This window comes from Bos indicus, chromosome 19 (assembly GCF_029378745.1).
Source record: "Bos indicus isolate NIAB-ARS_2022 breed Sahiwal x Tharparkar chromosome 19, NIAB-ARS_B.indTharparkar_mat_pri_1.0, whole genome shotgun sequence".
Taxonomy (NCBI): Eukaryota; Metazoa; Chordata; class Mammalia; order Artiodactyla; family Bovidae; genus Bos; species Bos indicus.
This window is the reverse complement of record NC_091778.1, coordinates 14,638,866-14,657,527: the sequence shown is the minus strand read 5'-3', so window position 1 is coordinate 14,657,527 and position 18,662 is coordinate 14,638,866. Positions and strand designations below refer to the sequence as shown.

The window sequence follows — 18,662 nt, the reverse complement described above, 5'->3', positions numbered from 1 at the left end:
TTCTCTAGCTCTCACACACAATGAAGAATTTGCATTGGATCTTAAAAAGTCTTAGCCAGGAGAAGCAATAAATTTAAAAGTTAGACATTAAAGGAGGAGAATTTCAACTTATAATAATAAAACTAGATTATCATCTCTCCTATACAAGTGCTATGCGGTGCAGGGAAACAGCAACAGAGATTAAAATTCCAAAAAATCTTCTGAAAGAAATCCTAAAAATAAACCCCTTCCGGCTTGTCACCAGTCAAGAATATAGGTTTGACTTTAAAACTTGTTTCTTCACAAACATAAGTAATTATTTTGTAGGTAAGGCACAGAAGCAACATATATATAGTTCACCAAGTTAAACAGTCTAAGTCTGAGGGGAATAAAGAAGGGATAAATTCCTACGAAAGCAGTTCACTTTCTAATTGTCATTTGCTTATGTAAGTGAGCACTGGGAGAAGGAAAACAAATTTGTGAAAATATTCATTTCCATATAGGATGAATCTTTATTGCAAAAGGGAAAAGGCAATCTCAGTCGCAAATAAAAAAACCCCCTGTGCTGTTTTTTCATTTGCTTATTTTAGACATTATTACCGTGGCAATTATGTTTAAAAATGTGGGGACCGGAGGCCTCTGTTTTATTATCACTGGAAAACAGCAAGCTATTTCTCTGCCCTGTTTATCTGATTGACTCCCAACATCTTTCTGGCAGCCAATCTATCAGTTTATCTCCCCTACTTCATCACAGTCACTTCTGGCAGCTAGATACAAGATCCAAATCCAGTGTTACACAGACGTTCGACACAGGAGCCCCGTGTAACATGCTACTCTGTAAACAGCTGCCCTTAAGGCTGAGCCAAAATGGGCTCTGGTTCCTAGTCAACATCCTGTCAAAAGCAAGGTTGCGCAGGCAGAGGAAAGACAGCTTAACAAAAAAAAATTTTTTAAAGAAAGAAAAAGAATAAAAAGGAAGGAAAACATACTGATGAATCTGTTTGCAGAACAGCAATGGAGACGCAGACAGAGAACAGAGTTATGGACAAGGGTGAGGAGAAGAGGGAGAGGGTGAGATAAACGGAGAGCAGCGTGGATGAATGTATATATGTAAATAGATAGCCACTGGGGATTTGCTGTATGACTCAGGGAACTCACACTGCACTAGTTGCTCAGTCCTGTCCGACTCTTCGTGACCCCATGGACTGTAGCCCACCAGGCTCCTCTGTCCATGGGATTCTCCAGGCAAAAACACTGGAATGGGTTGCCATTCCCTTCTCCAGGGGATCTTCCCAACCCAGGGATTGAACCTGGGTCTCCTGCATTGCAGGCAGATTCTTCACCATCTGAGCCACCAGGGAAGCCCCAGTGGGGCTTATTCTGTAATAATCTAGAGGGGTGGGAAAGGGCGGGAGGTGGGAGAGAGATTCAAGAGGGAAGGGACATATGTACACCTATGGTTAATTCATGTTGATGTGTGACAGAAATCAAACCAATATTGCAAAGCAATCATCAATCTGTTAAAAATATATAAATATTTTTTTCAAAAAAGGAAGGAAAATAAATAATGGAATGACTACATCTCATTGCCCTTACCTTGTTCCAGCCATGTAAGAGAGAACAGCCACCATTCCTGGTTTTCCTAACGGTCTCTGATCCCTTGAGACTGGGGACAGCCACTGGGAGCTCGGGAAAAGCTGCCCCAGCACAATGGAGACGGCTGGAAACAGGAGCCCCACGCCCGCAGCGGGGGTGTGACACGCACAGCAGTCCCTGCGATTCCAACACCAAGCTGGTGCAGCATTTACTCTCAAGCACCCTGTGCACTTTACATATTCTGGGTTGCATTTTCATTACCTTGGTGCTTTACACAGCTATTCTTAGTCACTTGTGGTTAGGAAGAGAGTTTTACTGGTCTGTCTGGCTGAATCTAGGTTATCCATGCAGCCCGATGAATTCATTCAGTGTGAGAAGACTGTGTTGTGTGCAAGGCAAGAATAAGAAAGCAGCAAGAAAATTCAGGTAAATAAACTCTTCTCCTGGCTATTGCCATTTCCCACAGCTCTCACTAACACTAGGCTTAAATTTAATCAGGAATACTGCTTTCCAAAAAGTTGCTGAAAAATGAAGTTTTAGGGATACTGATGGAAGAATTTAGCTTTGCCTCTTAGTTCAATTTTTATGGCTTCACTTAGGAACAAACTTTTCCATTAAAATTAAGGTTTGTGGTAGTTACCAGAGGTTTTCATTTCAACAATAATGATACAGTATCTGTAATTTTCTATGTGATCTGGAAAATGGAGAGGTATGTGAAATATTTTTGTTCTAGTCTGTTCTCTAGTTCTAGGGGAAAATCATACATGTGGGTGGGTTCCCCAGTCAGCCCACAAAAACCTATGTGACCCATAACCACGTATGCAAGGAATGACATTGACAGTACTATCAGAATCTAACCAGCAGTTACCATATTCTGCCTGGAAAAAGGCATGCTGGAATCAGTTTAAAATGGCAGGCTGAACACATTGGTTTATCTCGTCTCCCTTCTCAACTCCTCCAAGAGACAGTAGAGGAGGAAAAAGTAAAAAGATGTATTAACCCACAAGGAAAAAAGAGGAAAGGGAGAGCTAGTGAGAGTACATTTTCACAGAATTTTCCAAGATAGTCAGGAGATGAAGAGCAAAAAGGAAGTTATCGCCCGAGGGCCCACAGGCAATGAAGGTGAGTGAATCAGGCCCATGGAGCCCCCGTGAGCAGGAGCTCAGAGGGCGGCTCCCCTAAAAGCAGGGCAGGGGCAGAACCACGGGGCCTTCTGGAGTGTCCACGTGGCCAAGTGACTGTCCGCCGGGGCGGGGGGGAAGGAGGCTCGATTCTCTGGAAAAACGGAGTCACAGAAGCTCCAAACTGAGAGATATGAGGCACCGAAGGCTGACGTCTGGGACCTTCTGTCTCCTTCCCCACCCTGTGCCCAGGACACTGTCACCACGTGACAAGTTCCTAGGCAGAAGAGCAGGGGAGTGTTTTCTGGAGAAACTGCATGGTCATCCCCCAGCTCCCCAGAAAAGAAGATTTCCAAGTTCTGAGAACCAAGAGGTTACCAAAATTACATACAAAGGAGACAGAAAGCTCCACCCAGGTTTCAGAGATACTTTAGAATGCTGTACTCTGAAACATGAAGCGACAGCTAAGGATCACCTGCATCTGAGGAAAGCCTCAGACAGAGACCAAAGCAAATGGGAAAAAAGCAACTTAAGAAAGCAATACAAGGAACAAACAAAACACACCCAGACAAAAGAAAGAAAAGAAAAAGAACTCACAATTCCTCCTCCTCCTCTCTGAGGACACCCTCAGAGAAGTGAGAGAAACATACTTCCACAAGAATGGGGTGCTGTGACAGAAGAGTACAATGGGAGACTGAACACAAGAAACATTTAACATTTGCAACAGAACTGGAAGACAAATGTACAAAAATCTCTATCTCTTGATTATTTGTGAAAGAAGAAAATAACTTAGAGGATAATCCAGGAAGTTAAACACCTACCTAACAAAAAAGGCTGGGAGAAAATTATTAAAGAAATAATTATGAAAACCTCCCCAAATCGAAGGACGGGAATGAACTAATAACCACCACCCAATGCAACCTAGTGCAACGAAGGGAAAAGAACCTTTCATAAGACACATCATCATGAAATGTGGAACTCTAGAAGCAAAGAAAAGATCCTAAAGGGTGAGAGGAAGAATAGGTCACATGTAAAGAAGGTGACTATATGGCCCCATCTACCACAGAGAGTCCTGGCTAAAGTCTCCCGTCCTGCTATTTCTTCAGGCTAGCACCTCAAGGGTCCCAGTCTTGACAATGAATTATACAGTCATCCGAAACCTTAAGGAACATAAATCTAAATGGGATTAGACATCTCAATAGCAATAACAGATATCAGAGGACAGCAGAGCAAAACCTTCAAAATGCTGAGGAAAATGACTTTCAACCTCAAGTTCCATACACAGCCAAAGCACTAACCAAGGATGAGAGTTCATAAAGCATTTCACACAGGCAAGGACTCAATAATTTACCTTCCACAGGCTCTTTCACAGGAAGATGTGCGTCAGTAAAATGAGAGCATGTGGCCAGAAGGACAAAGACAAGAGGTGTCTCTGGAACCCTTTTTGCACATGCACTGCCTGGAACATGCTTCCCTAACCACTAACTGGCTTACATCACACCCTCCATGTGCGTGCTCAGTCGTGTGCGACTCTTTCGTGACCCCATGCACTGCAGCCCACCAAGCTTCTCTGTCCATGGGATTCTCCAGGCAAGAATACTGGAGTCGGCTGCCATACCCTCCTCCAGGGGATCTTCAGATCCAGGGATCAAACCCATGTCTCTTGCATCTCCTACACTGGCAGGCAGATTATTGACCACTGCGCCACCCTCTCTACCTCCTTGCTAAATCTCAGCTCAATTACCTCCGTTCTCAGGAAAGCCTCTCTTAACTGCAGCCCTCCATACACATTCACATGATATTCCTGATGTATTTAATTTATATTTTATTAGTGGAGTACATGATTAATGTCTATTTCCTCCACTAGCCGACTGCTTCACAGAAAGCAGAGAATGTAACAGTGTGCTCACCACTCTATCCTGTCCACTGGCCCACTGAAGGAGCTCAATAAATACATACATGCACAGAGTGGGGGAATTGTTTCTGGCAGAAAATATCAAATTTTTATTTACTTTACCACACACACACACACACACAGACTCCTTTTGTTTTTAAACAAAAGCAATCATACTGTGTAATACCTTGCTCTTAATCCAGAGTACCACTATCTACTTAAGCAACTGGGGAACCTCTTGGTTTTCAATCTCTTGGCACTAATGGCAAAGAACCTGCCTGCCAGTGCAGGAGAAATAAGAGACATGGGCTCGATCCCGGATTTGGGAAGCTCCCCTGGAAGAGGGCATGCTAACCCACTCCAGTATTCCTGCCTGGAGAATCCCATCAACAGAGGAGTCTGGCGGGCTGCGGTCTACAGTGTCTCCAAGAGTCGGACAAGACTGAAGTGCCTGCACGATTACCAGCACCTCCTCCTCCTCAAACAGCATTCTCTTTCCCCCGCGTCTTGCACAGGGCCTAGAGAACTGTGTGGTTTAAGTGCGTGGGGATTACCCTTTTTTCAACCATCCCAAGAGAACCTGAATTTTTTTAAAAACTACTTAATCCAAATGAATGAAAAAAATCTCAAAACACTTCTCATTATTTTACTGTTAAAATGATGTCGATCTTGCCTCCCTCTTGGGTCTCATTTCCCAAGGGAGAGAGTTGGTTCTTCTCAGGAAAAGAAGAGCGGGAACAGGTCTTTTGCTCTTCCTCTAACCATCTCCCCCATGCCCCGTCATACACTGATTCTTTCTGTAGTATCTTCAAGTTGGTCTTTTTACCAACTTGTGTCTTGACATCTTTGTAATAAAGGTGGGAATCCATTTCATAAGTGTTTTCTGTTATCAGGGTTTCTTTTATCAGTTTGTCAAATCCCAGTTGCAGGTGCCCATCTCCCACCTTCTAAGATCTAATGATTCTATGTATGAGTTTTCAACTCTGCCCCATGGTTCAACGTAACCGTGAACACCGCCCAGTAAGTCTGTAAAATGCCATGGCTGTGGAGTCTGACATACCTGGGCTCTGTGCCCTTTATTAGATGCGAACTTTGGGACAAGTTATTTGTCCCTTCTGAGACTCGGTTTCCTCATAATAACTGTACCTCATAAAGTTGATTTGCAATCTTAAAAGATGATAAAAGTAAAGCACTTTGCAAAATCCAAGTGTTCAATAAATTAAAATACTGTTGACATCAGATAATGATACTCAGAGATAAAGACAGAACTCAATTTGGGACAAAAAAATTCCACAGCTGAATCACCACAGCTGCTAACAATAACAATGAGCAAATATGATAATTCAAAGTTCCTTTCTACTGATTGCCAACAGTGGATAACAAATATGATGTGTAATGAAGGAAAATCAGAATGAAAGGGAGAAAGTGTAAAAAGGACAGAAAAAACTCACAATAGTAGTAAGTCAATACCTGAAAAGCAGACTGTTATTTGAAGGACTTTTTCCAAACCAAACCATGATTAATTCAGGCACAAGTGATCCTCTCCTTTACCATTTATTCTATTAGGACAACTAACTGCTCTTCGCTCTCCAGGACCTGTACCCACCCCATCACCCTCTGCTCCCGCAGCCACCCCTCCACCTCACCTTCTGCAGCATCCTATCCACCCCTCTACAAAGGCCTCGATCAAACGCCATCACCTCCCCACAGCCTTCTCTGATTCTGCCAGACCGTTAAGAATCTCCCTTCTCCTGAATTCTTTATCACTCCCTCGCCCAGCACTCTGGTTGTTTACAGCGCCTTTGCTTGACTGTAAGCGTCCTGGGGGTAAGTAAGGCACAGTCTCACTCAAAATTCTCTCCTCCTTCAGAACTCTGCACACTGCCTTGCTCACAGTGACTATTAGATAGTATCTCTGAAAGGAAAGAGTTAAGTTCTAGATCTTTGGATCAAAGATGAAAAGCATCCCACTTCTGCAGCGGCAAGTACAATATTTACAAGAGTAATATTAATAACAGAGAGAAGCACGGAGGGAAGTCAAATGCGTGAATAAAAACCCGAGTGCATCTTCCTACTGAAGTTCCAGATAGCCCACCTTTGGTTACTAAAATCAGAAAATGTACCGCTCGAGGCGACCACTGAAGAAGTCAGCCTTAACTCTGCCTCACTGCCCTCGGTCTTTTAAGGATTTGATTAGTTTTTCCACTTTCTGATTCAGCGTTGCCTCGTGCCTCCACTCCACAGCTGGAGCTAAGGCCTGTGATTTGGAAGGGATGATAAATTCATTCGCTGAGGAAATTCACACTGTTTCCTCAGCACAAGTTCTAAAATATTTCGAAGGCCGTAATATTTCACCAGGCCTGGCCATTGGGGTTAAAATTTATTAGTCAAAACAGAAAACTTTCTCATCAGACCTTATATATTCCATTAGGCATGATATATAGTGTCTCCCAATGTCTAATTATTAACTAGAAGTGTAAGTAAATCATTACCAGTATTCAGCTCTGATATGTGAAGACAGAGAGAGAATTAGGCAATTTGACTGCTAAAGAACTTGCTTTTCCTTTCTTTTTCCCATACATAAAAAAAATTTTACAAGGATTAAGTGACTGCATTAAGCCATTCTTCCTAATCTATACCAAAAGGGACAAGGTACCAGGAGTGCTATTGTTTAGAATTTCCCACAGCCCCATTTCCAGGATTCTGTCTCCTGGTAAACGGATAGACGTCCTGGTGTGTGCTTGTGTGTGTGTGTGTGTGTGTATATATATATATATATATATATATATATATATATATATATATATATGTATGTATGTGGGTTTTTTTTCCTATCTATAAAATAAAAGGTGAGGAGAGGGGTTATACATCCTTTTGGATACTAGATCAATCACTGACTATTTCTGGGCATTATATGGTATTCTATTGTATAATGACACTATGCTATGCAACATTTGTATTCAAAGAATGAAGAGGAAGTCGTTCAGAACTAGAGACTGTTTTGCTAAAAAGGCTTTACAAGGAACCAAGAGTGCAGTGCTAACCTATATTCTGCATTATGTCCTCTAAGGATTAAAAGCCCAGAGGAAACAAACCTCAGCCTCTCCTTCCAGGATTCTCCCTTTAGCCTGCAGACTCCAGTATTCCTCCCTGCTCAGATCAATAGCCCATTGATCCTGCCACCTTTTCAGCATGCCTCCCCCGCTCCTCCTCACGTGCTCGCCTCTCTCCATACTCATGGGCATGCGATGCCACCGTCCACCAGGACGGTCCCTTCCGGTAAACGCCCTCAAGTCTGCTGCGAGCTGTCCCTTGGTCATACAGATCCACGGTCTGTATGCCATACGCTCCCTCGGGGACTGATGTGTCCTGGAATTCAGAGCTTTTGGGATTTGGGAGAAGGTGATGATACAGTGTATGTACCATAAATGCCCCAGCGAAGCCTGGGGCAGCACCCCAAAGTCAAACACATCAACACCTCTGCAGCAAAATACATGAGTATCCCCACCTAGTGGGATAAATAAAGCCTCACAGGTTAATACGCAGGCTTCCCTAGTAGTTCAGTTGGTACATAATCTGCCTGCAGTGGGGGAGACCTAGGTTCAATCTCTGGGTTGGGAAGATCCCCTGGAGAAGGCAAAGGCTACCCATTCCAGTATTCTGGCCTGGAGAATTCTATACTTTGTGACTATGGGGTCACAAAGAGTCGGACACAGCTGAATGACTTTCACTTTCATAGGTTAATACGGCTTCAGAACCATTCAGATGTTGCCACCAAACTTACAAAAACAAACAAGCACACTACTGTAAGTGTTCGGTGTCAGAATTGCAGGTGAGGGATTATGTACCTGTATTTGCTTGTTAAATCTCAGTACCGCATCCATACGGCTGCAATGAGTGGAGAAACAGACAAGATGTACTGAACTGGTTCCACTAACCTTACGCAGGTCTCCAGTGCTCCCAATTACACTCTCCTGCTCTGCTCGAAGACTCTGCCGTATCTTCTCTTTTCTCAGACCTCCAGACCCTGCACTCAGGTAAGAACCTCACATACTACCCTCCCCATAGCTCCTTGGGTACAAGAGTTCCTACACTCTGTCCTCATGCCCATACCTTACACAAGAGCTGCCCATGAGACCAACCCCTCTGTGTACCAACCTGTGTACACAGCAGCAGCCACTCTCACCTCCTTCCTGAAATGTGCATGATGCCCTCTACGGGATCATTTCCATCAGAAAACAGTATACAGGATCCCTGATTGGGGAACCAAGATCCCACAAGCAGCTAAGCCTGAGGGCTGCCACTACTGAGGCTGTGGGCTCTAGAGCCCACGCTCCACGACAAGAAGCCTGTGTACAGCACCAAAGACCCTGCACAGCCTGAAAAATAAACAAAAGGACGACAACAAAAGCAACATACAGAGGACATCTACCTGAAACCCAAACAAGAAACCCACTCCTGACCCCTGCTGCCCATTTCTCCCCTTTAGGGCAAGCTTTCTCCAGACTGTCTATGCCGCCTCCAACTTTTCTCCCTCCATTCTCTCTTGAACCTGCTTCAACACTCAAACAAAACAGTTTCTGTGAAGGTCCCAATGGCTTCCACGTTGCTGAACCAAATAGCCAGTTCTCACTCCTTACCTTATTTGATCTATCTGCAACATTCAACACAGTATGTCACTCTTTTCTTTAACAGAAAAAAAAACCTTATTCAGATAAAATGCACATACAATAGAGCTCACCAATTTAGACTATGATTCAATGGTTCTGTGTATTCACTGAGGTGTGCAACCATCATCACAATCAATTTCAGAATATTTTCATCACTGTCAAAAGACTGGCTTTTTTTTCATCAGCTACTCCCATTTCACCCCCAATATTGCCAGCCCTAGGCAACCACCTATCCACTTCCTCGCTTCTATAAAGTGTGCCTATTCGGAGCATTTAATAAATCATACAAATATGGTCTGTGACTCTCTTGTTTCACTTAACTTACCATAATGTTTTCAAAAGTTATCCATGTTGCAAGTTTCAGTCCTTCATCCTCTTTATGGTTGAATAGTATTTATTATATGGATATACCACATTTTGTTTATCGGTTGATGGTCACTTGGGTTGTTTCCTTTATGGCTATTATGAATAACGCTACAGATATTCTTGTACAAGTTTTTGTGTGGACATATGATTTTCATTTCTTTTGGGTGTAAACCTCAGAGTAGAACTGCTGGGTCGTATGGTAACTCTATGGTTGACCTGAGGAACTACCGAACTGTTTTCCATAGAGGCTGCGCCAATTTATATTTCTACCAACAGTGTATGAGGGTTCCAGATTCTCCATATTCTCCCCAAACTTGTTATCATCTGTCTTTTTTGATCATAGCTATCCTAGTGATCAAAGTAGTATTCACTGTGGTTCTGATTTGTATTTCCCCAAAGACTAGTAATGGTGAGCATCTTACTAGTCGTTTAAATACCTTCTTTGGAGAAATGGTTATTCAGATCATTCGCCATTTTTTAGTAGGTTATTTGCTTTTATTATTGAGTTTAAGAGTTCTTTATATATTCTAGATACCAGTCCTTTATCAGATAGACAATGTAAAAATATCTTCTCCCACTCTGTGGGTCTTTCCACTTTTCCGGTAGGACCTCTTGCAGCTCAAAAGTTTTCAATTTCGATGAAGTTCAACGTATCTGTTTTTATTCTATTTTGTCCTTGTGCTTTTGTGGTCATACTTAAGAAACTATGTCCTAACCCGAAGTCATGAAGACTTACTCCTGTGTTTTTTTCTAAAAGTTTTATAGTTCGGTCTCTTATGTGTAGGTATATATCAACTTAAGAGTTAATCTTCGCGTAGGAATGAGAGAGGGTTCTAACTTCACTCTTCTGCAAGTGGGTATCCAGTTGTCCTAGCATTATTTGTTGTAAAGACTTCTCACCGCTGTCTTGGCACCCCTGTCGAAAATCAATTGACCATAACTGTAAAGGTTTATTTCTGAATTCTCAATCGTATTCTATTGATCTAATGCCTAACCTTATACCAGTACCACAACATCTTGATTACTATAGCTTTGTAATAAGTTTTGAAATTAGGAACTATGAGTCCTCCAACTTTGATCTTTTTCAAGATTGTTTTGGCTATCCTGGGTCTTTTGTATTTCCATATCAATTTTAGGATCTGCTCATCACTTTCAGCAGAAAGATAGCTGGGATTCTGATAGAGATTGAGTTGAATCTGTATATCAATTAAGGAGTACTGTCATTTTAACAATACTTAAGTCTTCTAATCCATAAATTAGAATTTTTCTAATTCATGAAATGGGATGGCTTTCCATTTATCTAAGTCTTTTAAAATTTCTTTCAGCAAAGTTTATAACTTTTTGCATACAGGTCTTTGGGCTTCACAGGTAGCACCAATGGTAAAGAATCTGCCTGCCAATTTGGAGATGCAAGAGACACAGGTTCAGACCCTGAGCTGGGAAGATCCCCTGGAGTAGGAAACGCCAACCTGCTCCAGTACTCTTGCCTGGAAACATTCCGCAGACAGAGGAGCCTGGTAGGCTACAGTCCATGGGGTCACAAAGAGTTGGACATGACTGAGTGCGCACACGCACACACACACACACGCACACACACACACACACAACAATGTAAGTCTTTTACCTCCTTGGTTAAATTTATTCTCGGGTATTTTCCTCTTCTGGATGCTATTGTAAATGGAATAGCTTTCTTAACTTTTCAGACTGCTTACTGCTGGTGTAGAGAAACACAACTGATTTTTTTGTGTTTATTCTGTATCCTGCAATTCATGATTGAGTAGTTTTCTGGTGGCTTCTTTGGGATTTCTATATACAGGATCATGGCAACTGCAAATAAGAGATACTTCTACTTCTTCTTTTCCAACTTAGATGCCTTTTATTTCTTTCTAACTGCCCATGCTAATTTACTCCAGTACAATGTTGAATATTAGTGGCAAGAGCATCCTTGCCTTACTTCTAATCTTTGGGGAAAGTTTTCTGTCTTTCACCACTGAATAGGATGTTAGTTACAGGTTTTCACAGATGTTCCTTACTAGGTAAGGAATTCTCTTCCATCCCTATTTGTTGAGTGTTTATCATAAAAGGGTGTCAAACAATTTTCTGCATCTATTGAGATGATCATGTTTTTGGCCCTTATAACATTTGATTACATTAACTGAGTTTTGATGTTCAACCTAGATGTCCATCAGCAGATGAATGGATAAGAAAGCTGTGGTACATATACACAATGGAGTATTACTCAGCCATTAAAAAGAATACATTTGAATCAGTTCTAATGAGGTGGATGAAACTGGAGCCGATTATACAGAGTGAAGTAAGCCAGAAAGAAAAACACAAATACAGTATACTAACGTATATATATGGAATTTAGAAAGATGCTAACAATAACCCTGTGTACGAGACAGCAAAAGAGACACTGATGTATAGAACAGTCTTATGGACTCTGTTGCAGAGGGAGAGGGTGGGAAGATTTGGGAGAATGGCATTGAAACATGTATAATATCATGTATGACACGAGTTGCCAGTCCAGGTTCGATGCACGATACTGGATGCTTGGGGCTAGTGCACTGGGACGACCCAGAGGGATGGTATGGGGAGGGAGGAGGGAGGAGGGTTCAGGATGGGGAACACATGTATACCTGTGGCGGATTCATTTTGATATTTGGCAAAACTAATACAATTTGTAAAGTTTAAAAATAAAATAAAATTTGAAAAAAAAAAAAAAAAACAATCTTGAATTCCTGGGCTAAATCCCACTTAGTTATGGTATATAATTTTTTTTTTTTTGGTGGGGGGTGGGGGGGCTTTCCTGGTGGCTCAGACAGTAAAGAATCCGCCTGCAATGTGGGAGACCCGGGTTCGATCCCTGGGTTGGGAAGATCCCCTGGAGGAGGGAATGGCAACCCACTCCAGTATTCCTGCCTATGTGTGTTGCTGGAGTGAGTTTGCTAGTAGATTGCTGACTTTTGTATCTCTATTGTCGGTAGTTTTCTTTCCCTGTGATATTTTTGCCTGGTTTTAGTATCAGGATGATACTGGATTTCCTCCTCCTTGAATCACTTTGATATGAAACCTAGGAAATCACTCTTCCTTTATTCTCTCTCACCTTCTCCAACACCTATACTAGATCCTCTTCATCTCCCCAACCTCAAAATGTTGAATGCCCCAGGATGTGGGCTTTGCATCTCTTTCTTTTTTTCTCTCCATTTTCAATCCCTAGGTGATCTCATCCAGTCTCATGGTATTAAATACAATCTATATGCTGATACAATCTATATTTGGTATTAGATATACAATCCATATATGGTATTAAACACAATCTATATGCTCTCAGATTCATCTCTTCAGTTCAGACCTCTTCATGAACTCCAAAATTATATACATAACTACCTCCTCAACAATTCCCTATGACTACTTCAGTGATATCTTAATATAACCAATTTGGAATAAAAATAATTAAAGTCAGCATAGGTCCATGTGGTCGGGGTGGGGCTGGGTGTGGAATCTAGTGTAACCGAAGCTGAGTTCCAATTCCTTCTCCAAACTAGCTTCTCTCTCACTGTTTGTCCCCAGTTCAGTAAATAGCAATTTCATCCATCCAACTGCTCAGACCAAAATCCCTAAAGTCATCCTGGATCCCTCTCTTCCCACACTGCACACACAATCCATCAGCCAAACCCATCAGTCCAACTTTCAGCATAAATTCAGAGTCCAGCCACTTGTCAGCACTCCCTCTAAAACATCGCAGTCCCAGCTACCGCCATCTCTTGCCCGGACTATCACGAGAGCCTCCTGTTTCCTGCTTGCCACCCTGCCTCCTTAGAATTGATTCTCAACACATCAGAGTGATGCGTCAAAAATATTAGTCCAATCATGTGACTCCTCTGTTCAAAACTCTTCAGTGGCTTCCTAGTGAAAGCCAAAGCCTTAGGATGGCCTACAAGCTCCTTCAGGACCTGGCCTCCCATTACAGCTCTGACTTATGGCTCTCCTATCCCACTCTTTCTTACCTACCCCACCCCGGGGGTACAGGCCTCCCTATTCCCTAGAACACACTAGCCTCAGCAGGGCCTTGGAGCCTTTGCACTCGCCATTCCCTTTCCCCCCAGAACTTTCATGGTCTGGTGTGCACTGCCCTCAGGGCTCTGCTCAAGTATCACTGAATCTCCCGACCATCCTACCTGAAAACAGTAACCATCCCGTCCCTGTCCTAGGCCCCTTCATCCATACCCAGTTTCACTGTTTTCCACTGCAGTATCATCCTGTTTCTAAGACTGAATGAATGTTTCTAAGACAGAGGGCAGGCCTTTGCTTTGTTTCAGCCCCTCACAGAGCTCCAACAGACCTTTCTGTGATGATATGTGTATGTGTGTGCTCAGTCCTGTCTGACTGTTTGTGACCCCAAGGACTGTGGCCTGCCAGGATCCTCTGTCCATGGGATTTCCCAGGCAACAATACTAGAGTGGGTTGGCATTTCCTTCTCCTGGGGCACTTTCTGACCCAGGGATTGAACCCAAGTCTCTGGTATTGGCAGGTGGATTCTTTACCAATGAGCCACCTGGGAAGCCTCTGTGATGATGTAAATGTTCGCTATTTGCATTGTCCAGCACAATAGCCCCTAGCACATGTGGCTACAGCTCTTGATATGTGACTAGCATGACTGACAGACTGAATTTTCAACTTTATTTTAATTAATTAGCTACAACTGAAATTTAAATAGCTACATGTGGCCAGTGGCTACTGCATCAGATAGCACAGCCTAGAGCAACAGTTACTCGATAAATACATAGTTGATATTCACATATTTGCTGAATCAATTAATGGAAGGAAGAAAGAAATCTGAAAGACTTTTCTTCTCAACTTTTTATTACAGAAAATTAAAAAAAAATACACAGAGGTAGACTATGGCAAAACGAACCTTTAAGTACCCATCACCAACCTGAATGCTCTCCCCTTCACCCCCGGCCGGGAGCAGGAAGGTTTTATTATTACTTTCTGTAAGCAAGGGGAAGATCAGGGATCTTTCCCAAAGCAGTATCTCCCTGAAGGCTTCTCTAACCTGAAATAAGTTTCAGTGGATATCAGATTTGCAATACTGGCTTCTAAAAATCACTAAATTCTTGGAAAATAGTGAATTTATAATATTATTCAGAGTTTATATCTAACAGCATGTCTTAGGGTCTTTTACAAGTTACTGAGACATGACTTTAGGAATTAGGAGTCTGTTGAGAGAAAAACCTGTGTGCCAACAAGTATGTGAGGCACATTTGTGATAAGACAGCACTACAGAACTACATGGTTTTGTTTTGTTTAAACATTATTTATTTATTTGGCTGTGCCAGGTCTTAGCTGTGGCATGAAGGAATTTTAGTTGCGAAATGTGAACTCTTAGTTCGGCATGTAGGATCTAGTTCTCTGACCGGGGATCGAACCCAGGCCCCCTGCATTGGGAGCTCAGTCTTAGCTACATGTATGTTTTCATATCAAGGACCTGATTGCTCTCGTGCACCATTTATTTTCTTCATTTAAATTTTATTAAAGTCATACTCTGAAAGAGGAGCTATCTGACTACAAAATTGAGAATTCTGCTCTTGTTAGGATTCCCCCTGCTGGCTCAGACCTTAAAGAATCCACCTGCAATGCAGGAGACCCAGGTTCGATCCCTGGGTTGGGAAGATCCGCTGGAGAAGGGAATGGCTACCCACTCTTGTATTCCTGCCTGCAGAGGAACCTGGCGGGCTACAGTCCATGGGGTCGTAAAGAGTCAGACATGACTGAGTGACTAACACTTTCACTTTTGCTCTCATTAGATGACAAATTCCTCGGGCAGGGGTTTGTCTTATTAGTCTTTGTAAAACCAGCGTCTGGTATAGCAATTAGTGAAAGAAGCCCATAACCGCATGAAAGTGACACGTGTGAACTGTCACAGTATGAACAAATATTCTGGATCTTCAGTTTCCTAAACAGTTATGAATCTGAAAAGAAAACACTCAAATGGACTTTTAAGTGTGTCAGGTCAAAAGGCAGCGTAATATGCTAGCAAGTCAGGACTTCGCTGGTGGTCAAGAATCTGCCTGCCAATTCAAGGGACACAGGTTCAATCCCTGGTTGGGGAAGATCCCACATGCCTCAGAGCAACTAAACCCATGCGCCACAACTACTGAGCCGGCATGCTGCAGCTACTAAAGCCCCCACACCAGACCCCGCGGCCCCACAACTGGAGAAGCCGCTGAATGAGAAGCCATGCACCGCAGCCAAGACCCAGGGCAGCCACAAGTAAGTGAATAAGAAATAAGAAAATCAAACAGGGACTAACACCACCTGGATTTAAGTGTCTAAAGACGAGACGATCCTACCCTAGTCCCCTAGGCTCCAGTATAAAGACAGTTTGGAATGGACAATTTTCAGAGACACTATCTAACTTCAGAGCAATTAGGTTCTATGCTAGATCTACAATACACATAATTTTTAAAGCTGTTTATTAACTTCCCCTTTTATGCTAAGTCACTGTCCCTATAATTTACTTTTACAGTAAAGCTTTAAGAAGCTACATACACTGAATATAATTTAAAAACAAGACGACACCAGGCCCAGTTTGGTGAACAGATAGTGCCCCCTTTTCTAAAGTGCCAAACTCTTCGCTGGAGTCTACTCAAACACTGCTGGAATCCTGTGTCTAACACTTAACCAGCTCACACTGGGTTTAACATGAGTATAGAAAAGGCAATTTTGGCCACATATTTGCCTAGTAAACTACCACGGGACCACCTGCATTTGAAAAGTTTCTTTGATGGTTTGAGGCCAATTCTTCTTTCTTTCCTAGCTGGCTCCATCAAATGGAGCCTGTTTTAGGCTTTGTTCTGAGGTTTTACCTTTGTCTACACGAAGCAGTAGAACCAAAGTCATGCTCCGGTGTTTTTTTAAAGCAAGAGAACTGAAAGAAATGAGGGCCAGGCGTGTGTGCCTTCCCTTGACGCTGCTGTTTGATGAAATTTCTCGACCTTGCATTTAAAATGTGGCTTTTGTGTGTGCAGGCTCCATAATAGCAAGGCCACACTAGCTATCAAATGCCAATATTGATACTATCTTTGGGACTAAACACTGACAGACAGACAATGGAAACACAGAAACTAGAATGTATCTCAAATAAAATTCTTGTATAGATTCAAAACATAATCTTGTAATTATTAAAACTGGGGTTTAATTAGACATTGATATTGGTTTGGGGTTTTTTTTTTCAACTCCTTTATTACATCTTAAGAAACCTAACTGATTAACTCTCTGCTCTAACTTCAGCCATAATTTCAGTTTTCAAAATTATGCACTTCATATATACATCCTCTCTAAAGTCACCAAGAAGATATACATGTAATAAATTTTATCAAACTTTTAAGAAACACTATCCACATCTCAAATAGCAGCAACATCTCAAAGTCAAACTAAAAATGAAATAATGCTCTGAACAGATCTGTTTTCCAGCAACAAATTAAAAGGAGTAGGTTCCAATCAGACTTTAAAGCATATTCTCAGCCATCAACCGAACCACTGGAAAGACACATGCCAACAAGAACACTGTATGGCCGTTAACCATAGGAATGGCCTTACACATCCCTTATTCACACTACAATCTAAATGCATACAATTAAAGCTACCCTATCAGCCATCCATATTAATCACTCACCAATTTAACTAAAGTAAACCACCATGTCAGAAAGCTTGCCTCTTCTCTATTTCTTAACATTATCGACTTTTAATAGTTCACTGAATTAGTAATTACTTGTTTATGACATTATCAAATGTCTTAGACACATATGTCCAGCATGTGGCAGGGTCAGCTATAGACATGTCCTGATGGCAGATGAAAGGAAAAATTTAACCCATCAAAGTGGTCATCAAAAGAACAGAATCTATTATGTCTTTCTCCAGCTGCTCTTGGTTAAATTCAAAGTGACAGGACAAACCAAATCAAAACTAAACAGAGTTAGAAGCAACATATGAAACCCTAATGAACCCTCAGAAATCCAGGTATCGACCCGTCAATATCTAAGCTCAATTAGTCCTTTCAGAGCAAAATACCTCACGAGGTGACAAGAAACTAATTTGAGGTCTCGGCTATGAAAAGAACAAACCCAGTCACTTGCCAGGGCGCCACCGCCAGCGAGGCCGTGCTCCAGGGGCCACACGCCGCAGCTGAAGCCTGTACACTCAGAGCCTGTGCTCCGTACCAGGCGCCACCTCGAGGAGTCCACACACCACAACTGGGGAGCAGCTCCCGCTCACTGCAACTAGAGAAAGCCTGTGGGCAGCAATAATTAATTAAAAAAAAAATTTTTTTTTAATGCTTTAAAAAAAACTCAGTCACTTTATAGTCACTTTATAGCTTATTGCTAAGTACAGTCATAGCTCAACCTGGGAATCCTGGGAGGATGAAATGAAGACATGAGTCAAGTACCTGTCTAATCAGTCCAGGAACTGGCACGTTACTAGTGTTCAGTAAACATTAGTCCTTCCTCCGTTCTTTGAGAACTCAGGCCTATCGAGTCAAAAATCAACTTTAAATGGCAATATAGACAACATATCTTAAAAGCTGCTGCTGCTAAGTCTCTTCAGTCGTGTCCAACTCTGTGCAACCCTGTAGACAGCAGCCCACCAGGCTTCCCCGTCCCTGGGATTCTCTAGGCAAGAACACTGGAGTGGGCTGCCATTTCCTTCTCCAATGCATGAAAGTGAAAAGTGAAAGTGAAGTCACTCAGTCGTGTCCGACTCTAGCAACCCCATGACTGCAGCCTACCAGGCTCCTCCATCCATGGGATTTTCTAGGCAAAAGTACTCGAGTGGGGTGCCATAGTCTTCTCCAACCTTAAAAGCACTTAATGTCAAAAAAAAAAAAAAATAAAGTTGCAAATGGGATCATGAAAATGAACAATAGACACTGAAAACATGGCCCTTCCTTCATGGTCATTTGTAACCTTCATATTTTATGAAATAATCTCTAGGGATGAATTCTAACAACACCTGAGCCAGATGGGAGCTGAT

The 18,662-nt window shown here is 42.2% G+C and overlaps 1 protein-coding gene across 2 annotated transcripts in view; it reads right to left on the bottom strand.

Moving 5' to 3' along the window:
• AATF (apoptosis antagonizing transcription factor) overlaps positions 1-18,662 on the bottom strand; it is a 108,555-nt gene that overhangs the window by 39,123 nt on the left and 50,770 nt on the right. Inside the window, exon 9 of one of the 2 annotated variants that reach the window (XR_011561917.1) lies at positions 9,586-10,542. The exons of the other annotated variant lie outside the window; for it this stretch is intronic. The gene's annotated coding sequence lies outside the window, so the exon portion shown is untranslated. The remainder of the gene's footprint in view (positions 1-9,585; positions 10,543-18,662) is intronic. 2 annotated transcript variants of the gene reach the window in all.